We start from the raw sequence: 20,964 nt of genomic DNA, 5'->3' as shown, positions 1-20,964 counted from the left end.
CTGCCCCCCCCCCCCCCGTTCTTTCCAGCGCTCTCCGAGCTCGCCCCACGGGACCCACGGACCTCTGCCAGGGACGCACAGAGGACCCGAGGACGGAGGAAGGCGTTTTCCCGGAACGAGTGAGTTTCACAGAAGGAGTTTCCCGAAAGGAGCTGTTGGTTTCAGGTGGTCCCACGGGGGAGGGGCAGGAGCGAAGCGTGGTCAGGTGAGAGGAGGGGCCACGCTTCTGGAGGAGGGGGTGGCCCAGGAGCAGTGCTGCTCTTTTGAGAAATTACCTCCAGTATGAAGGTTCCTGCTGCCCCGGGCCGGCTCGATCATTTCACGACTGCTGGTTTTTCATCTGACTTTGTGCTTGGAATCCGGTGCCCCCAGCATGCTGGGAATAACCCAGAGCTGACCTTTTCATGATGAGATCAGCCCACTCACCTCCGTCCGAGAGACATCGCCCTGGACTGTCGGCTGTGAATCCAGGGGGCGAATCCCTTGCTGGGGGGCGGGGAGGGTAGCACCGCGTCCTCCTGAGTCTTTCTGCCCTTCGGGGCAGGCGATCGGTGCTAAGGGACCCTGGCTCATCTGGGCTCCCCAGGTGTGTTCCTTCCGCTGTTGGGGCTCACTTGTCACGGTGCCAACACGGTTGATCCGGAAGTCAGACGTCCAGAAAATTCCAGTCCTCCTGAAAGTAGCTGTGAAAACCACCAGGAGGGCAAGAAAGCCCCAGCTCCACACGTGCGGCCTGAAGACCAGGTGTTCGAGCCCCTGCGCAGGCTCCGGACGCAGGGCTGCTCCGGACGCCGCTGCTGCTCCAAGCCCCCTGGGTGCCGCCGACGTGAGGTCCAGCCGCCTGGTCCTGAGCGCTCCCGGGCCACAGCAGTGGGTGCTGCCACTGGGGACCGGCCCGTGGGGACTGGGGAAGGGACGGGGTCACACACAGGACCAAGGGATGGAAACAGAGATCTCGGGGATGCTGCATGTTCGCGCACGTGGCCTTCTACCCTTGGCCTGCGTTGTCAGCCAGTGAATTCCCCGACTCGGCGGGGCAGCTGGGCAAGGGGGAGTTGTCACTGCTCAGTAGAACTGCAAACGTGGTGAGATTACGAATGACATTTTAATTTTTTGTGTATTTTTTCCAAAGAAAACAGCTCATGGAAAGTGTCTTCCTCCCAGCGCCCGTGGGAGGGGCGTCTTCTGCCTTCCGCCCCCAATTCCTCCTGTCCCGAACAAGGCAGGCTTCTTCCCCCTCGGGGAAAGGGGTGGGCAGGACCCCCTTTCCTGGCCAGAATGCTCCTTCCCGGAGCCTGCAGCAGCTTCCCCAGTGTTTAGGCAGATCTCGACTCAGATGTGCCTTCTGGGGAGACCTGCCGGCCCCGGCCCCACGGAAGGTGTCCCGGCACCCTCCACAGCCTCAGCCTGTCCTCTGCTCCCTGCTGCTCGTGCTCTCTGGGGGGTGGGGTGCTGCTTGCTCCTCCCTGGGCTCCCCAGGGCCAAGCAAGGCTGGAACTCAGGGCCTGGCACGACGTCTGGCCGGTGGTGTTCCCACGCGGCGTGCACGTGGTCAAGGCCTCCTGTGTCCTGGCTTCACGCCGCCTTTGACGCTCGTGGGGCGACTTCGGATGAGATACTTTATGTGCCTGTGCCTCAGTTTCTTTACCTGCGTGATGGGGACACAGCCGGTAGCTTGTCATGAGGGTGCCATGACCCTCCGAACACACCTGCCGCAGCGCCCAGCGGGTGCCACACTCCTCCTCCCTGATTGCTACTTCTCCGGGGACTCCTGTCACCGCCGCTGTCACCGTTCTGACCCTGATACACTGAGGGCCACTGTCCCTGCCTCTAGGGCTTACGACTGCCCCTGTAACTGGTGCCCCATCCTGTTGCTCCGGCGACCGTTCCTCCCGCTGTGGTTACTGGTACTCTCGTTACCGCCACCACGGTTTCTACTGTGGTCGGGACGGATGTCACTGCTGCCCCTGCTGCTGCCGCTCCTGCCCCAGAGACCACATCGCACCGCGGCTACTCCCGCCTGTGACTGCACCGCACACGGCTACTCCTGCCTGTGACTGCACCGCACCGCGGCTACTCCCGCCGTGTTACTGCCATTCCTGTTAGCACCGCTGTTACTCCTTCTGTCGTTACTCCTGCTCCTGTGACTCCGGCTCCTGTGACTACACCGCGCCGCTGTGACTCCGGCTACTCCTGGGACTACGGCTGCCATCACAGCTGGTCACTACCCCACTGCTCCGTGTGGCGCAGGATGACATCACCGCTATATTACTGCGGCTAATGGACGCGTCCTTCCGTGGTCGCCAGCATCACGACTGTGACGAGAACTTCGCGGTGACCGCCGTGGGAGCCCCCACTGTGGCTGCCACTCCTGCCGTCACCTGCACGTGGGGGAGCGGAGCACCCGCCCCGCTTCCTCCTGGTGGTGTCCCTGCACCGTCGGACCCTGCGTCTCTCTGAGCCTCCGCCAACTGTCCTGTGTCCTTCAGGGATGACCTGGGGGCACTGGCCGGACATGCCCGTTGCTCACGGTGCAGGGGCGGGTTCGGCAGGACCGAGGCCGGTTTTACGACACGCTGGCTCAGACTCGTGGCCCCCGCTCCCTTATTTCACTGTAAGGAAAGGGGACCCTCCTTTGCTGAGGATTCACTTGGACCTTTGGTCGTGCGCCCAAGCTAACTGCCAACTCCTCGGTCATAAAAATGCCCCGTGGTGAGTTTCTGCTGGTGAAGTCTGGAGTTATTCAAACCAGCAGAGTTTGTATGTAGTACACGGCTTGAAACCTCTTTATTCCTCTTCATATCCAATATTTGGACAATATTTCACAGGTAAAATGTGACTTCCAGGGGCTATCTTCGAGTCCGTGAGCGAGGCCCTGGAGCCAGGGGGTCCTGCCGCCGTGTGAGCTCAGCCCAGTGGCCTCTCGGAGCCTCTGCTGCTTCTATGAAACGCGGCTACAGCCAGCCCCTGCCTCCAGGGACTCACCTGAGACGCCACGAGATCCGGCAGCTGAAATGTCCCGTGCAGTGCCTGACCCAGAACAGCCCACAAATAGGCATTATTTCTGTCCTACTTGCGAGATGAACGCTCCTTGAGAACAGGGACCAAGGTGAGGCTCGGTGACCGGCACAGCAGAGGCTGCTGCGCTGAACAGGATGGAGCGAGCAGAGCTGAGCTCACAGGCTGCTGCAGAAGTCCGTGCTGCCCTCTGTCCTCCTCCGCTCTCCGCCCTCCTCCGCCGTCGGCCAGCACGGCCTCAGGATCTCCCCTCCCGGTGGTGCCCAGATCCCAGGGCTCCTAGTGTCGGCCGTCTATACCTTCATGCGACTTAGCTCAGCACGGATCCGCCCTGAGAGCAACTCTCCGGCCTCTCCTTCATTCCGGGACAAACCTGTCCTGGATGGATGGGATTTCGGGCAAGCGGGTTGACAGCAGTTGAACGGAAATCTTGCCAGCTGCAGGCCAGTGGCCCGGCTGGTGCAGGACCCGTCTCCCGGCCATGGTCTTGGACCCACGCGAGCCTGTAGGTGTGCTCTGTGGTGAATGTCAGGTTGGAGGTGCCTGCGGCCCTCGTCCGTGTGTGACAGCAGGCTCACAGCCAGCCTCGAGGTGCAGGGCTCCGCAGAGTTCTTGCTCGCTGTGAGCAGAACTCCTAAGAGCCTCACTTCTCTACAGTCCACACCTCCGGCTTCTCTTCCCCCTTCGACCTTCACACGGAGGCTGGCCCGGCTGAGCTCGTCCCTTGCTTCGCGGGTCAGCCTAGTCCAGAGTCAGCACCCTCTAGCCTATATGGCACCCTGTGAACTGGAAAAAGTCACCCCTCTAGGGAAGATGGGTTAAAAAAGGTGTGCCCCCGGGTGAACCCAGTCCTGAGGGCTTGGGAAGCTGACTGCCACGCCTTTTGGGTAAAGAAAAAGGAGCCCCCCTTGCTTCAGAGAAAGCAGCATACAGCTTGTGTTTTTAGCTCACTTGAAAGTCAGGCACTTTGTTCAGTCCACAGACTGCACCACTGTATGGGGCAGCCCTGCTTCGAATGCTTGATCCATTGGCCTCGAGAAGCCTGTGGTGTAATCTCTCGCCAGCCATGCCGTTACGTTCCTCAAAAACACCCGGATTGCTAAACAGCAGTTGGGAAGACAAAGTCACAAACAAAACCAACGATCGGGAGTTAAAAACTCTCAAACCAAACTTCTGACTGGTCAATGTCCCAAGCAAACCAAATGCGTCAGCGCCAGAAACCTGCTCTTGTAAGTAAAGCTCCCGATCCACCTGCTCTGAAGGGTTCAGGGAACATCACGGCTTCTGTGCTTGGGGCCTGTGAACTCCACGTGGGTCCTGCGAACTAGTCTCCAAAACCTTCTTTGAAGCACGCGCTGCCCGGGACCGAATGTCCTGGGCACGCCTAGATCCCTAGAGTTGCAAAGATCGGAGGAACGCTTTCTCGAGCCTTCTCTGAGGTCCCTGTGTTGACAGGGTCAAGTGTACACAGACGTACGATGCCAGTGGTTAAAAAGAAATCCGAGTATATCATAAACAAGGGAGAATCTCAAAAGCATAGCGGCGGAGGGGTGCCTCTGGGCGGACACTGGAGCGTAACCCTTTCTCCAGAGATGGACAGGGTAAGAGCGCCCACTTCACAGAACGGGGATCACGCGAGATCACGTATGCAAAGCGACAGACTCGGTCAGTGCTCAGCTGGACAGCAGTGACTTTCCTGCCACTGTGCATTTCCGCAGGACACTCAGCACCCGACTGAGCACCTCAAGTGTCCTCGCGTACAATGCTGTTTCCCTTCATTGTTTTTTAAGGAAACAGGATGTACAAATCTAAGAAGCACACACGAGAAAAATTAGGGTTTGGCCCAAGAATGCAAATACTAGAGACGCGTGGAAAGCAGACACGGGAGCCTCCCCTTCCTCACACTCCCCAGCCAACAGGCGCGTGACGCCGGCGGTTTGCGAGGGGAACCTTCCCAGGCGCGAACGTGTGTTTTGTTTTTATAGAAACACCAAACGCACGGCCCTGTACCTTCACGGGTCCGGATCTTGCCCACGGAGGAATGTTTAGTTTCCAAGGGGCTGTTTTTCCCTCTGATGGGGACGCAAGTGGTCTGCTCTGGACCAGCCCCGTGTCTGGGATTCCTGTTGGAGGACAGCAGAGGGATGACTTATGGTCTTGGTTGCTTCCAAATAGTGATGCCTTTTCCCATGGCAGAGGAGACATTGGGGTGGCGTGTCCTTGTGCTTCCCTGCCGGGGAGGCTCGGTGTGGAGACTGCAAGGCAGAGGTCCTGCCAGCGTGATGCCGGGTCAGACGTGGAGGACCTGTGCCCCTGTCTCCGCTTGCTCTCTCGGGCCCCACTGCAGGGCGATTCTGGCTGAGAATAGTTCTGACAGAATGGGCTTCTGCATCAGTCTGAGAACAGTTATTTTGCAAAAGGGCAAAACTGAAAAAAAAAATTGTTTTAAAGAACATTACGGTTATAGAAATGTGTCGCCTAAAATACTTTGTGACGGTTTGTGGGAATGTTCTGAGCCACATTATGAAAGAAGGACGCTGAGCCAGAGTTTTCAAGCGTGATCAGAAAAACCGCCCCTGAACCCTAAGAGCCTGACCCACCCCGGGGATGTCACAACGCGCAGCTCCCAGCGCCCCCGATGCTGGACCCCCGGGCCCTCGTGCGGAGGCTGGAGCTTAGGGGAGAGCTTTCGCACTCGCACGAACAGGGCACCATCCACCCGCCGCTCCTCCCCCCTTGTCGCTGCTCCTTGCTGCTGAGGACGATGAAGGTCAGGTAGAAATAGACACAGTCACGACTGGTTATTTAGGGACACAAGGGCCATGCTTGGGGTGGGGGGGGCTTCCCCTGAGTTTGGGTTTGTCTCCCGGTGTCTTAGGCTTGTCCTGGTGATCACAGCCCCCCGTTCTCCGTGCTCCCCCGCCTGGTCCCTGCTCAGCTACCCCGGAACGCTCTCCCGCGGTCTCTCCGCGTACCACCGTGTGCCTTCCCTCTCCTGCTTGGACAGGTCAACACTGGGCTGAGGACTCCTAATCTCAGTGGGGTGTGTGAGTGGGGGGGGGCACAGGGCATTTTGGTGCATTTGCACCGGATCTGTTATGGTGGATCTGAACACCTGCTCCTTCCTGACCTTGCAGAGACACTGCGGACAGCTGTTCAGTGTGGCGTCCAAGCGGGATGGATGCTTTCTCTGCCTCACTGTCATGGGGTCACCCTAACCCCCAAGACTGGAGAGGGGCCGAGAGGCAGACGGGAGACCAGGGAGCTGGGCTACATGCTGGCTGTGTGACCTGGGCAGTCTGAGAACCCTCTCTGGACTTTAGTTTCTGCATCTTTAGACCAGGACAGATGTCCCAGCCCTCCCCGGCTCACAGGGTTGACGTGAGGCTGTAACGGGAGGGCACGGGGTGGCACCCTGGGCCAGCACGGCCAACCGCTCCTGGCACGTCCTGAAGATCAGCTCATCGCTCTCTCTGCGCTGTGTCCCCTGGATGTGTGCAGCTCCGGCAGGATGCCTGGCTCGTGGGAGGGCCCAGTAAGTGTTTGCAAGCTGAAGACCTCCTTGGTTTCCATACTCACTCTCTACCAAGCACCAGGAGAGCTTACTAGTGGCCGGGCATGGTCCTGGGCACTGGGTGAACAAAGAGACATCATGGCCAATGTTCTGGACAGAGAGGTGGACAGCCGGCGACCCAACAGATGAATGTAGAAGGGTAAAGTGGCCCATGAAGAATCAATGTGCTCTAGGTCAGGTCTGTTACCTAGACGGGGTGCAGCTAGAACTACAGGGAAACTTTGTTCTGTGTTTGACAAACCTACAGAGAGCACTTACCCTGTGCTCAGTGTGGCTGTATGAGCTGTAAATGGGAACAGACTAAGTCCTTCCAATAGCCCTGAGGGAGTAGGTACCATCGCCATCACCACCACCACCACCATCATAGCATCACCATTTCACAGATGACGGAAGAGATGGCCAGTAAGTTGTCCCAGGTTAGTGTGGTTGGCAGAGCAATGACCCCTTCCCCTAAAGAACCTGGGGTATGTGACCTATGTGGCAGAAGGACTTGGCAGATGTGATTACGTTAAGGATGTTGAGGTGAGAAGAAGATTCTGATGACCCAGGTGGGCTCAATGCAACCTCAGGGCTCTCTGGAAGAGCGAGGCGGGATGCTCAGAGTCTGGGAGAGATGTGAGGTCCGAGCAGTGGCAGAGAGACTGGGAGTGGCTGTGCTGCTGGCTACGGAGGCAGAGGAGTGGCCATAAGCCAGGAGAGCAGGCACCATCAGAAGTGGACAGCCATGGGAACAGTCCTTCTCTGGAGCCTCCAGAAGGCACGTGGCCCTGCGGACACCCTGATTATAGCCCAACGAGACCACATCAGACTTGGAGGCCCCAGAATGGTGACAGGGCACGTTTGCGTTGTTTTAACCTTCTGAACGTGTGCTCGGGCGTGACGGTGGCAGTGAGAGCTGGACAGACAGCCCTGAACAAGGGAACGAGAATGATTTTCCATCCTACATCTGCTTTGTAACCTGGCGCCCTTCTCGGAGCAGGGACTGGCTCACCGAGAGGCACCTGTCACTCAGTGTCCAAACGTTCCAGGGGCCACCGCTGCGATGGGGCACCTGCCGCCGCCCGCTTCTGCTCCCGTGGGGACGGACTGTGGGATGATGACTTCTGCCCACGCCTGCCTGAGCCAACAGCGGAACCAAGGAAACTGCCTCAGAAGGCTCTGGCCAGGGTCCGCCCACCGCGGCCTCCTGTCTCCCGGGGGGGGGGGGGGCAGCCTTTCGCTCCTGAGGGCTGACACGCACATGCTCGTGGATCACTAGCGGGTCGGGTCAGATCTTTTACAGATAAAAAGTCCGGGGGTACAAAACCAGAAAACAAGAAGCTGAGGGCAGAGGGTGGAGAGAAAGCGCGGGGCCTCCCAGAGCACCTGGTCTGAGCTGGTGGGTTGGTGGGGGTCACCCCGGCCGGCCAGGCACCCCCATGCCCCACGTGGGGGCTGGAGGCTGACTCAGCCGTGGCGGGGCCCCCGGGGATCCCTCTGAGCCCCCTAGAGTGGCCGGCGGGCCTCAGGGTGGTAGGAGCCCCCAGCCCAGGAAGAATCTGAAACAGAGGAACTTGTCAGAAACCCAACTTCTCTAAAAATATTAAAAGCCCGTGGCCCCCAGAGGCCTGATTGCGAGGCCCCACGGGCGCTGCCAGCCGGTCCCTGACCGTTGGGACCCAGCGCGGTCCTGGCATTGAGCAATAGGGCTCGCCCTGGGTCTGTACCCACCCTGCCCTGCCCTGCCCCGCTCGGGCTGAGGGCGGGGGCGGCAGCGGCCGGTGCGTGCGTGTGCATGTGTTCCTGTGTGCACACGTGTGGCCTCGTGTGTCAGGGTGGAGGCCAGTGAGGGGCTCCCGCAGTCCTCCAGGCTGGGGGTGTCCCGGGCTGTCTCTGGGGCGCCCTCCTCTCCAAGGACAGCCAGAGAGGCCCCGGGTGGGGCCCCAGTGTGGACCCGGGCTGCCGCTGCTGGGGAGGGACGGGCCCTAGTGACAGAGTAACTAATTTATTGAGTCTTACTGCGTGCTGGGCCCTCGTTCTAAGCCCTTCGTGACGTCCATCTATGTGACCTGCGAGCCTGTGAGATAAGAGCGACTTTTCGCCCCACTGGACGGAGCAGCAAGTCCAGAGAGGGCAACCGCTGTCCCAAGGCCGCTCAGCACTGGGGCAGAGCGAGAGAGCCTGGATCCGGGGCTGAGGCCCAAAGGCTCCCCTGTCCTGCCTCACAGGGGAGTTACCGCCCGCGCCACCCAGGCCAGCGTGGCCTCCTCAGGGTGGCCAGTCCCTCTCTCCCGTGCGTGTCCTGCATGTTGGCCCCCTTGGAGCCTCTAAGCCCTTTGCTGACTTGGCACGAGGCCCGGTCCTGGGCCAGAGAGGGTCTTGGCCGCTGGGACTCATGGTCTGGGTGAGCCACGGGGGGGTGTGCGAGGCTCCACAGCCTTCCCCGAGAGCCTCTCCAGTGGGCTGGAAACATCTGTCCACCCATGTCTGGGGTCCTGTCCCCTCTGTGGGCTCCAGGGCATTCCTAAGGCCTTCTCCCCTGGGAGAGGCTTACACCCGTCTGTGGGACGCCCCGGGATTAGAGGAGACACCTGTCCCTGCTGCCCCCTGGCCTGTGTTCCCTCCCAGGGTCCAGCATGCAGCTGCCCAGGAGGACTTTCTTCAGCCCGGCAGAGTCGCCCCTCAGGTCACCATCCCCCCGGGGCCTGGGGAGAGAGAGTGAGTGTCCACCTTCCTGACTGCTGGCCCTGGCTGTCCCAGGCTGCCCGGCAGGGGTTGCAGGATCGGTGCAGGGCTCATGTGGACATGGCCCCTGCTGTACCACGTGGGCATCACGTGCCCGGCTTCGAGAGGACCACGGGGGGGCGGTCCTGTCCCTGGGGCCTAGAGCCTCACTGTGGGGCTCAACTTCCAGCACCCTGACTTTCTAGCCACGGGGTCTGTCAATCCTCTGGGTGCCTTGGTTTCCCCGTGAGGGACACGGGGACCGTTCCAGCATCCCCTCCCTCAGGTAATGGCGAGGACGAATGTGGCGCTTGAGTGGTATTCTTGGTGCTGAGCTCCTTGGAAAACAAGGGCTCCCGTGGGCAGCCGTGGCTGTGGGCATCTCACAGGAGGGAGAGAAGTGTCCTCAGCTCGGCCTGGACCAGGAGCTGGTGTCCATCAGATGGGGAACTGAGGCTTCTGTGTCCACACCCGAGGGTGGGCGGGCTTTGGGCTCACCCCTCTTCCACAGTTTGTGCCACCTTGTAGACCAAACGGTGCCGGCCCTGAGCACACAAAGAGTTTCGCTCTGCTGAGGTCAGGGAGGTGATGCGCTGTGAGTGCCACAGTGCACATGGGACACATAGAAGCTTCTGGAAGCAGACAGCGCAGAGAGTGTATCCCGGGGTCACCGCGCCTCTCTGGCAGACGGCTGTACCGCACTCTGCCTCCAGGGTCTTCTTGGTCCGGGGCTCCGGCAAGGATTCAAGGAACCGGCCTGGGACCGTCTCCCACTGGGGACCTGGACGGAGGAAGTGACTCTCGGGAGTGCGTCTGCGCGTAGCGGCTGCGTGGCTGGAGGTGCGGGGACCGAACCTCACTCCTTCATGTCACGGGGGCTTTCCTTGAGGGTCCCCGGCATACCTGCCCTCAAGGAGCATGGGGCTGGGCCAGGAGCCCCAGGGTAGGGTCCGTCCTTGCCACCAGCAGCTGTGTCCTCACGGCCTCCCCCAGCAGCAGGGGGGTCTGCTGTGGCCGGGCCCAGGTGACAGCGAGAGGCAGCTGTGGGATCCAGGGGCAGTATCTAACCACGCGGGGTCTCCGTTTCCTCCCTCCTCTGGAGGGTCACCAGCAGGGCTCCCGCCACCCCCACCCTGGCGCTTGGACGCGCTCACGTTTCCGCGCTGGCATGGAGGCCGAGTGTCGAAGGATGTCCTTTGAGGTCCCGTCTGCCTGGACGCCATGCTCAGACAAGGACACAGTTTGAGTCCCACTGGCCGGGCACCTGGATTACCCCGCAGTCCCTTTCTTCCTCGGAGAAGAATCGGCGAGGGGCCGGACGCCCTGGCTTATCGGGCGGTACAAAGCTACGGGGCTTTAATTCCACGAGTAACGGGCCCAAGGCAGGAAGCCTGGAAAGCACAGGGGAACACAGAGTCGGGGAAGAAAAGAAGAAACAAACAAAACACAGCGTGGGGAATTTAAAAAAAAAAAAAAAAAAACCCAAAAAGAAAAAGTGAAAAAGAAAGCTGGCCAAGTGTCCCTAACGGCACGCGCAGGTTGTCGTGCGCTTTCCCAGGACGGCCGCCTGCTCCCGGAGCGGGACCCTTAACATCTCGGGCCGTGGCTCCTCGAAGCCGCTGGAGCCGCTGGAGGAAAATCCTCCTCTCTGGAACCTCGTCCCACGTCCCAGATGCCCACGGACCCATGAGGCTGCCCCGTCTGGGCCTCCAGCAGGCTCCATGTCCGGCAGGGAAGCATGGCGGTGTCGGGGTGCTCGAGACCCAGAACGCCTGTGCTGGCCCCCCTTCCTCTGCCCCAGTTTTCTGGGGGGCCTCAAGCTGTTTGCTCATCTGTGCGATGGGATCCTGGTAAGCGGATGAACGAGAAGGTGGCCGGACAGGGGGCCATGCTGGGGGGTCACTGCTGTGACTCTAGACACACCCGGGCGCTCATGGACTCAGAATCCGTTGCTTGGTTTATCCTTCAGAAACGCAGAGGGGCCAAAGCCGAGGTGCCGAGTCCGCAGCATCGTGCTCCGGGCTGGGGGGTCTTCCTGTGACATCTGTGGCTGGGGACCTCGCTGGAGGGCTTCATGAACGGGGTCCGGCCCTGCTGCCCCTGGGGGTCCTGCACGCACACGCTGCACACCGCGGGGGCCCAGGGAATGCTGGTGGGCCGACGACAGGGCGCGGACAGGAGCGGTCATCGCCAGAGAAGGAGCCGAGGCGGGGACATGCGCTGGTCCCCGAGCCCAGGGCTGTGGTCAAGGCCGGGGAGTCGTGCCGAGGTTCACGTGTGGTGTGAGGGCACGGCTGACCCTGACCTGCCGCTGCGCTGTCCCGGCACAGACTCTGCTCTCAGGATTTGCTCCACTTTCTTTCATTTTTACTTTCCTTCTTATCCTTGCCGTTCAAGGTGCAGAGGCCGGGCCGGGACGTGGAGGTGGGACAAGCTTCAGCAAGATGCTGGAGGCTGCTGGCTCCGGGTGTGTGGGGGGGGACCCCTGACCGCTCCAGTGCTGCGATGGGCTCCGAGGATGTCTCCTTGCTTTCTGCCTTCCTTTCCTGATGGCCAAGTGACGGCACAGGGGACGTCCGAGCAGGACCCCTTCCTGCCTGGCACACTCTTGCAAGCCCCCACTTGTGCCCCCTTGCCGATGGCCAACCTCTGGGGCTCAGGCCAGCCCCAGACCAAGTCTGGGGTCACTGGGAAGGCACAGGGACAGGCGCAACAGCCACATGGCCACCGGCGGGGCTCTCCAACCGCCTGAGACCCCCGGGGCCCGGAGGATCCCAAAGGAGGCGGCGCCCCCTGCTGGCGGGTCACAGCACCGTCCTCCAATTCCCCTTGCCCTGAAATGGGGGGATATTTGCTCACCACCGAGCCCATTCGCTGCCCTTGAGGCCACAGGGTGTCTGTGGGCTGGACGTGTCTGCAGATGCGGCCTCCCAAGAAGATGCCAGTAGCTTCCAAATTCCGCTTGTGGACATGCGTCCCCAAGGAGTTCCTCCCGGGGGTCTGTCGGGCGCCCGGGACGGGGACGTTCAGTGTCAACACATGCAGGGGCGCGGGGCTGTGCGGCCCCAGACTCCGCGTCCAGGCAGGGAGGAATCGTCCGACATCACTGCTGTTTTACCGGCTTTTCTTTTCGCCGACTGGAACGGGAGTGTCCCGTCGACAGCCCCGCAGTCTGTGCGCCCACCACGGAGAGCATCGGCGGCGAGCCCCTGCGGCTGCCCCGCGCGGCGAGGATGATTCCGGGAGCATGTGGTCAAGCAGACCCGAGACGACTGACCCGCCAAGTCCCAGCCCCAGGATCGCGTCCACGGCCCTGAAGGCGAGGCCAGGCTTACCCTATAGGGGTAGGTGGTGACCACGAGGGGGCCTGGCGCTCAGGGACAATAGCGACTGCGTGTGAACTCCGTAGAGACCTGCGCGGGGGACCGGCACACTCTGTACCCGTACTGCCCTGCAAGACAGGCTCGGGGACGTGTGCCCCAGAGCGACCAGGGGCATTTATGGGGGCATGGAGCAGCTCAGGGCATGTGTGCGGAGTGCCGGAATAGGGGCCCAGGGCGGGAGGCAATGACTTTCCTCTTGCCTCCCGGGCAGCCCAGGGGACCTCCAGGGACCGCCGAGCCCCCCTGGGGACCGCCGAGCCCCCCTCCAGTCCCTCCCCGAGCTGTCCCCAGCAGTCCTGCCTGCTGGGGGCCCAGCCCTGGCTGGCAGGAAAGGAGGAAAGTACCCCCTGGTTTCTCTTTCTTGCCACCGAAGGGCCGGCAGGTGTTTGTTCCTGAAACTCACGGCTGAGCTCATTTTACACCACAAGCGAGACACCGGGGAGAGAAACGAAACGATGCTCCCGGGGCTCTGATGCCAGCAGGATGGGAACCCTGGCCGGACGGGGTGGGCGAGATGCTGGCCGGTGGGGTCTGGGAGCCAGGTGTGGTGGACACGGGGGTTCGGAGTCCCCCCAGCATCCATTCATAACCTCAGACGGGGCACTAAGAACGGCGGGCTTGTTTTCGGCTCTGTCACTTGGCCTTGGTTTCCCCACTTTGAAGGGACGGGGTGGACACAGCGATGCCCAAGCCCCCCCCCCCCCATGGTGGTGCCCCCGTCTTCACCTCGGCTTGCTCTCACGTTAGGGCCCCGTCCTGCCTCCAGAGCAGAAAAAGTCCCACCATGTGTGTTTTCAGGAAAACCGAAACAAGCCAACACGAAAAGCCCATCGTGACTAGGCAGGGACACCCACGGTGGCCCCCGTCAGCGGGACACCTGTGGTCTCACGAACGCATGTGGAGGCGGCCCCAGTGGGAGGACACAGCACGCCGAAAGTCCCTCTTTGGCCGCTCACCCAGAATGCTTCCAGAGCCCCCGGGGCCCCCAGAAGACAGAGAAGCTGAGGAAGTCGTCTGCACGCGCGGCCGTCCGCCACACCGTCCCCACCGGCAGGTCTCCTCTTTCTCCTGGCGGCACGCGCCCGTGGGGACAGCGGAAAGGAAATCAGAGCGGATTTTCTCTGAAACCGTTCCCTGGTCCCTCAGCGGGCTTGCGCTCAGAAGATGCGGGCCATTTCTGAGCTCGTTTTCCCAGAGGAAGGTGGAACTCCGCGCCCTTCCTCCGCTGCACCGCCCCGTCCCTAACACGGACAGGAGTTAAAGCAGGAACAAAACTCGCGTGAGCGAGAGCACATGGGCTGCGCTGAGCGGAGGGAAACACGTCCGGCGCGCCCTCGGTGTGCGGGGACGTCCAGAGTGTGGGCAGGACTGTGCCCCAAGGTAGAGGTCGTGGAGCCTCAGCTGGTCACGGAAGGGGCCACGGCAGGAAGGGAGAGAAATGAAGGCCCCGGAGAGGCTGAGAAGCGGGAGGAAGAGGTTTGCTCAGGAGTCGGGGGACGTCCGAGCTGGGGTCCCTGGAGAGGGAGAGGACACTTGCGGGTTATGGAAGCAGGAGGAGACGGCGACCAGGGAGAGGCAGAAAGTAAGAGGCTGAGCACAGAATTCAGCCCTGAGCTTCCTGGCAGCCATAGCAAAAAGGGAGCATGATGAACTCTTGTCTAGAAAGAGCAGCCAGGGCCCCCCCGTAGGTAGGTATGGACGCCAAATGCTGGCGGAATGAGGGAGGGCATCCGGAAGGTCAATGGCTTGCAGCAGCCTCAGCGTCACGCGTGGGAAGCCTCACACAAAAGCTGTTTGTGGCCATCGCTGCAGAGCTGGTGGACCGTGGCGGGCCCACGCCCTCCCCAGCCCCAGAGCACCTGCTGACCCTGCTGTGTTCATCAGTCACGCAAGGATTAGACGTTGCCATTAGGTGAAATCACTAAAAAGCTACACACACGACCATGGTTACTCGATAGGCCTGTCCCTTAAAATGCTCTGTCCCCATACCCCGCACGGAACCTGGGATGACGGATGCAGCCGCCGCTGCCGGCCCCAGACTCCTCTCACCGGCAGCCCTGGGTTACGCCTGTTTTGCTCTCGTCCCGAGTGGAGCCTCTCACGCTCAGAAACATCCCGGCACTAGGCTCAGCCTCACAGCCAAGCTGAACGTGTGCCACTGAGGCCCCCCCGCCCACTGGCCCTCTGTCCTCCCTGGCCAACGTACGCGCGTACGCTTTCCAATGTTGCTTCTACGAGCACCTCCTAGATGTCCCCTGGAGCCACGTCCGAGGGAGGGATGAGGCCCACGGTAGGTTACAGTGCCTCTCCTACCAGCCGAGAACACATCACCTTCCCTTCTTGCTGGGACTGCCAGGGAGCTCAGGAATAAGCTTTGTGCTTAGACGCGGGAGCTTTCGTTAGCCTGTCGTTACAGGCTGGGTGTGCACCATTTCTCCAACAGCTCTCGGCCTCTGCTGGTTGCTTTGGGGGGTTTACCTGTCACCTGCTCTTTCTCGAGAAGCCGACATCCAAACCTTCCTGCGGGTGGGCAGGTCAGGGTGCACAGGGAGGTAGCGCTGGGTGGGCCGGGGAGGGGGGACTGGGTCACGCCTCCCGGCTTGAGCACACCTGCCCGGGCGCTGGCAGCTGCTGGGAGAAGTTCTAGGATGAGCGGCAGGGAAGGGTGAAGGTGAGGCCCTGGCCCCAGGCACTGGGCTAACATTTCCTGCTTATCTCCTTCTGGTTCCCCAAATCCTATGGGATGGGTACCTTATTATCCCCATTTTGCAGAGGAATAAACAAGATGTAGCTTGACAGGGACTGCCTGCCATGCTTCCCACTCAGTGACCAAGCAGGAGAACCAAGCTTTGCCCCTGATGCTGCTCGTATCAGAGGTCACGTTCCTGGGGAGGCACCCAGCGTGGCCCTCTGCACATGGACACTAGGAACTCGGAGACACACACCTATCTGAGGTCCTGTGGGCAAGACGTGGAAATGCCAGGCCCAGGACCAGACCCGGAGAGGCCCAGTCACGTGCTCACAAACACTGGGAAGGCAGGTGGTAGGTCCAGCCCCTAGGGGTCATGGATGGTCCACCCATCCGGAGCTCCCTGGGGCCACATGCCCGACCTTTGGAAAGTGACGTCATGGACGAAAACGCCATCCTGGGCGGTTGCTGTCGGGGCTATACCCGGCTCTGGCATCGAAGGTCGAGGTCGGCAGGTACTTTCCCGTGCTCCTCACTACGCGTGTTGGCGGAGCATCCGCGGACATCGTCCCAGGCCGGGAGCTCTGCGGACCCGGACAGGCGAGGAAGCGGACGTGGCCAGCAGCGCGTGGGGACAGCAGGACCACATGATCACACGTGCCACGTGTCCGCCTCGGGGAGGGGTCCTGCGGCTCACATGTGAGAAGACTGGCCCCCTGGCCTCTCCCGCCTCTGGCCTCACACATCTTCCTGGGGCTGACGCTGCACTTGCCTGGGGGCCCGGCACACGGCGATCCTCCTCACGGGGCCTCCCCTGGACGGAGTCCGGCGGCTGTTCTAGACGAAGCAGAAAGTACGTTTAGTCCTTGCGGGGCTCTCATCAGGCAGAGTGGATCCGGAGCACCGACTCTGGCTGGAAGAGACTCTGGCACTCCAGGTTCGTTCTGGGTCATTCGTCCGAGAAGGCTGAGGGTGAGCTCCAGTTTGCGCTGGGGGACTTAGCGTTTACGTTTTCTACTTGTGACTTCCCGAAACACTCACGCTCGCACACACACTCAGTCGGACCGGGGTTCTATTCCTTCCCGGATCTCCTAAGTGGAAGCCGTGGACCTCTGGTCTGTTTATTCACTCAAGAAACATCTTAGGGGACCAGCTACGTGCTGGGCAACAAGAGTCTGGGCGAGGGGGCGTGTTTCCACCAAACACGGGAGCCAGCCCTCTTGCCCGGGGGGCTGCCTGCGGACACTAGCATCAGCGGTGTCGGGGTGGTAACCTGTTCGGCTCCTCCCACCCCCAGTTCTCCTTTGGTGCCTCCTGCCGGCCCAGGAAGGTCTGCCCGCGTGATTTCCAGTCTCGTGGCCATGCACGGCGCCGGCTCACATCAGTGGCCCCCGCCCCACCCCGTGGCTCCTCTGGTCTCCCAGACTCCCCGCCTCGGCGGCACGGCCCCCTCCTCGCTCTGCCTCCCTCCCCAGGCTGCTCCAGCATGAGAGGTTCCCGCCTTTCACTGCCGCGTGAGCTCTTGCTTCCGGCCCTTTCTCCCCCGGCCGGGGTCTCCTTTCGGACCCGGCCACTCCCCGGGCTCTGTCTCACGCTGCCCGTGACCTACGAGGCATGGCTCCGAGCGCGGCAGGGGAAGCTTCGATTCCCTTGAGATCCTGCTGTTAGCAGGTGCTGACTAGGCCTGCTCTGTGTTCTTCATGAATCGACCCCTCTGTTACGGGGCAGTGGCCATCTAGCGCTGGGGCTGGTGTTGCCATAAAATCCCCTTTGTCCGGTATTTACGTGGCCGCCCCTGCTTCGCTCGTTTGCCGCACCCCTGCCTTTGCACTTGGCACTCTGGCGGTGGGTCCCCCGCAGGCATCCGGTGGACGGGGCTGCTTGCGGACATCCTGGGGCTTTGTTCTGAGGGTCAGGGAAGCTTCCCGGAAACCAGACGGTCGCTACTGTCCCAAAGCACTCTTACTGGACCCGCTGTCGGTTCTGCAGGGCCCTCACGTCCACCAGATGTCCACTTAGACTCCTGGGAAGTCTGGGACCGGACCGCCAGAGTCAAACCGAGCAAGGGGGTAGCCTTACGCCAGGCACTGGGTAGGACGGACCGCTTGGTGGGTCCCCGTCCTGTGGACCAGGGAGGGAGGGGTCTCTTGCTGTGACCCTGCTGTGGGGAAGAGACACGGTTTGCTGGCGAGTAAGCTTCCCGCCCCCCGCCGCTCCGGTCTGTGTGTATTTAACGTGTAATCCGTGTGTCTCAGCTCCTTCGTCTGCAGGATGGGGGAAGGAGGCGGCCTGCCTCCCGGAGCTGTTGTGGGAACGCAGGGAGTGCTCGTGTGTGAGACCCTTCCGTGACGCCCGGCACAGGGTACGTGCTCAAGGAAGCGGTCCTTGTTAACTGTAGAAACTACTGTTTTCTCACCTTCCAGCAGCTCGAGGAGGCAGGAATTCCCCACTTCACGACAGCGGGCAGGGAAGACACTGTATCCCTCGGTGGTGGTCAAGGACAGGGGCTTTAGCAAAGGGCTCACCTCTTTCCTGCACACCCCGTTCACGGTCGTGCCGTGGGGCGCCCCATGGGAGCTGGCCCACAGGCCAGTGGCCGACCAGCCGGCCGGCCGGGACCGCGGTGCGACCTTCCCGGGAGCCCGATTGCGTCTCCAGCAGCAGGAGCGACCGGAATGGGAGGGTCGCGACCTCACACCGCGTGGGGGAGTCTCCGGCCGTCCGGCTCCGCCTTCACTGCACACACGGCCACGGCATCCTCACTGAGATTCGCACAGATCTGTACACTCACACACGTCAGATTCGTACAAATCTGGCGTCTTCACCGCAGCTGGTGGTCATCACGTGCTGAACAGACCGCGCTCCTGAGGATGCTGACTCCACAGGAGGGGAAAGTGGGGCACAGGGGGGTTCGGTAACCCGGTCAAGGTCCACTGGGGAGACGCGTTAGAGCCCAGATTGGGACCCTGGCGGTCTGGTTGTGGAGCCCCTGCTGTGAGCCGGCCCCCCGGCCTGGCACCTAGAGCCCCACATCATATGGGGACGCTAGGGCCCAGACAGGGAAGCCCCCAACCGAGGTCACAGAGTGGGGTTGCATGGGAGCCGACGCTGCGGCCGTGGCAGCGTCTGTCTGACCCTGCCTCGGGGCGATCCGTGGGACTCGGCCTGGGTTTGGGGCCGTCTTCTCACCGGTCGGGAACTCTTTGAGGACAGCGTTCAGGCGTTCTCATCTTAGAAGCTGAGCGTCCGGTGTGGAGTCTGGCACACGGGGGCTCCCCTGGGGCAGCCCTGAGGGCCTTGGGCTGGGATCCCGACCTCCCCTTTTCCTGGGGCAACGTCAGCTCCCCGAGCACCAGCCGGCTTGTCTGTGAAATGGGCACATCCCGCATGTCCTTCAGGACGTGGTCTCACGCTGGTGAACACGTGGCTCAGAGCTAAGGGCCACGAGGAAGAGTGTTAACAGGGACAATCAGATCACAGCGCAGCGAGACTCCGGCCTCCCTGAGCTCTGGGGGGTCCGCGTCCGCGCCCCTGAGCCGCGGCCCGCACTCCCCTTCCTCACGGCCCACGCTCCCTTCAAGGAGCACCAGGTTCGGCCCTGCCCTGGCAGGGAGCTGCCTCCATTTCATCACCAAAGATTAAGCGAAATAAAACAAAACAGACCCTGAGGTCTCCTGACCATTTCCCCTTTCAGAGGTGGAGAACAGCACATCAAAACCAGAAGATGAACCAGAAGGTTGCTGGCGGGTTCTAGAAAACTCCGACCGCAAGGATGAGGAAGAATGTGCTGAGTTATATAAGAAGCTGGTTTGAATGTGTTTCTGGTGCTGGGTGCGTGCTCCCTGAGGTGAGTCACCGCCGGCCTCCTTCTCCCTGGGGCACGTGGGGCTGCCCCCTTATGCCCTGGGGGCCCCGGGTTAGCCCAGGCTCTTCTGACGACCCCGAAGCTCAGCGTGCGTTCTCGGGACGTGCTTCTGGAGTTTCCGAGGGGAGGACAAACCTTCCAAGGGCTTCCCTGAGAAAGTGCTGGAGCCTTGGCTCCTGCCCACACGGGGGTGGGCTGCCGAGGTGCCGGGAAGAGGAGCCACCCAGGTTGTCCGGACGGTGTGGTGCCCGTCAGGCCCTCCAAGATGCAGACCCCAGGCCGGCCGCGCCAAGCCAGAGACGGACGCGGGCTCGTGCCCCCAGGCGAGCTGCTACACAGACGGAATCAAGTTTTCCCTCCACGTAGGGGCCGCCTATGGGGGAAGCGAGGTCCCTCTTCCCGAATGCTTCATCTCTGCCTGGAATGTGTCATCGACCCAGGCCCCCGGGGTGCTCTAGGCTGGTGTCGCGGCGCCGCTTGCCTCCTCTGAGCAGATAGAAGCCGGCCCGCGAATCTGAGGCCTGGGCTAGTCCCTCCTCTGTAGAGTGGGACCGCCTGTCCCACCACGTGATCGGGTGTGAAGTAGCCCACCGGTCCTGTGCCGTGTGTGAGTCCAAACTCAGATGTGTCCGGAGACACGCGGCTGATTTCAAATACTTCATAGAGAAAACGAATGTAATATACCTTACTCAAGTTTCTTTCAGTATCGATTACTTGTTAAAGGATAACATTTTGGACCTGTTGGATGAAATATAATCTATTATTAAAATGAATTCGTTTGGTCTCTTTTCTCTCCTGACCCTGCGCTCCCCTCACATTCCTGCTGGGCAGAGCTGGCCGGGGACTCGGACTGGAAACACCTGGAACATTTACAAACCACTGACCCCTCCCTGGAGGTTCTGCTTCAGCTTTCCTGGGACGCGGCCTAGGTGTCTGGAGTTTTCAGAGCTCCGCAGGTGGTGCTATGTTGGCAAAGTTGGCAGAGCGCGGCTGGAGGGTGATTTGCAAGTTTCTAGAGCAGGTGTCCTTAGGGTCCCAGGGACAATGGACGACTGCCCGCGGTTCATGTGGGCCAGGGGAAGAGGAACTCCAGGGCACCTGTCAGGAGCACCTGCCTCAGCCCTTGTGTCCATCGCCCATGTCACCGCTCCACTAAGACAGGCCCGTGTAACCCAATCACTGGTGAGAAACAGACAGGAAGTCACTTCCCGGAGTCACATGACTAGGAAGCAGCAAGACTAAGATTTGAACTCGTGCTTTCTCCAATGCACACCTCTGTCGGGGACACTGTGTGACCAGCTCATGGAGGCAACCATGGCTTAGGAGGACATGCTCCTCAGAGCCTGGGGATGGAGGCCTCGGGGAGGGTGAGAATGGCACTGAGACAGTGGCAGCACAAGGCTCGAGGCTGGTTTAAGGACTAGGAAGGGCAACGATCGTGACATGTCATTAGTCTGTCACCATCATCACCATCACAATCAGCATCACCATCATCTCCATCACCACCATCACCACCATCATCACCATCACCACCACCACCACCTCCATCACAAACTCCATCACCACCTCCATCACCACCTCCATCACAAACTCCATCACCACCTCCATCACCACCTCCATCACAAACTCCATCACCACCTCCATCACCTCCTCCATCACCACTATATCACCACCTCCATCACCACCTCCATCACAAACTCCATCACCACCTCCATCACCACCTCCATCACCA

At 61.2% G+C, this 20,964-nt stretch overlaps 2 long non-coding RNA genes across 2 annotated transcripts in view; one reads left to right on the top strand and one right to left on the bottom strand.

Annotated features, from left to right (window-relative positions):
- The window catches only part of LOC309853531, a 168,877-nt gene that overhangs the window by 30,770 nt on the left and 117,143 nt on the right, over positions 1-20,964 (bottom strand). The gene's annotated exons all lie outside the window — the stretch shown is intronic.
- On the top strand, positions 38-20,005 carry LOC309853374. The gene is made up of 2 exons (XR_014305629.1): positions 38-165; positions 19,062-20,005. It is a non-coding gene; the product is annotated as an uncharacterized lncRNA (long non-coding RNA).

This window comes from Mustela nivalis (genome assembly GCF_964662115.1).
Source record: "Mustela nivalis genome assembly, chromosome: 18".
In the NCBI taxonomy this organism is placed as follows: Eukaryota; Metazoa; Chordata; class Mammalia; order Carnivora; family Mustelidae; genus Mustela; species Mustela nivalis.
This window is presented reverse-complemented; position numbering and strand designations above follow the sequence as displayed.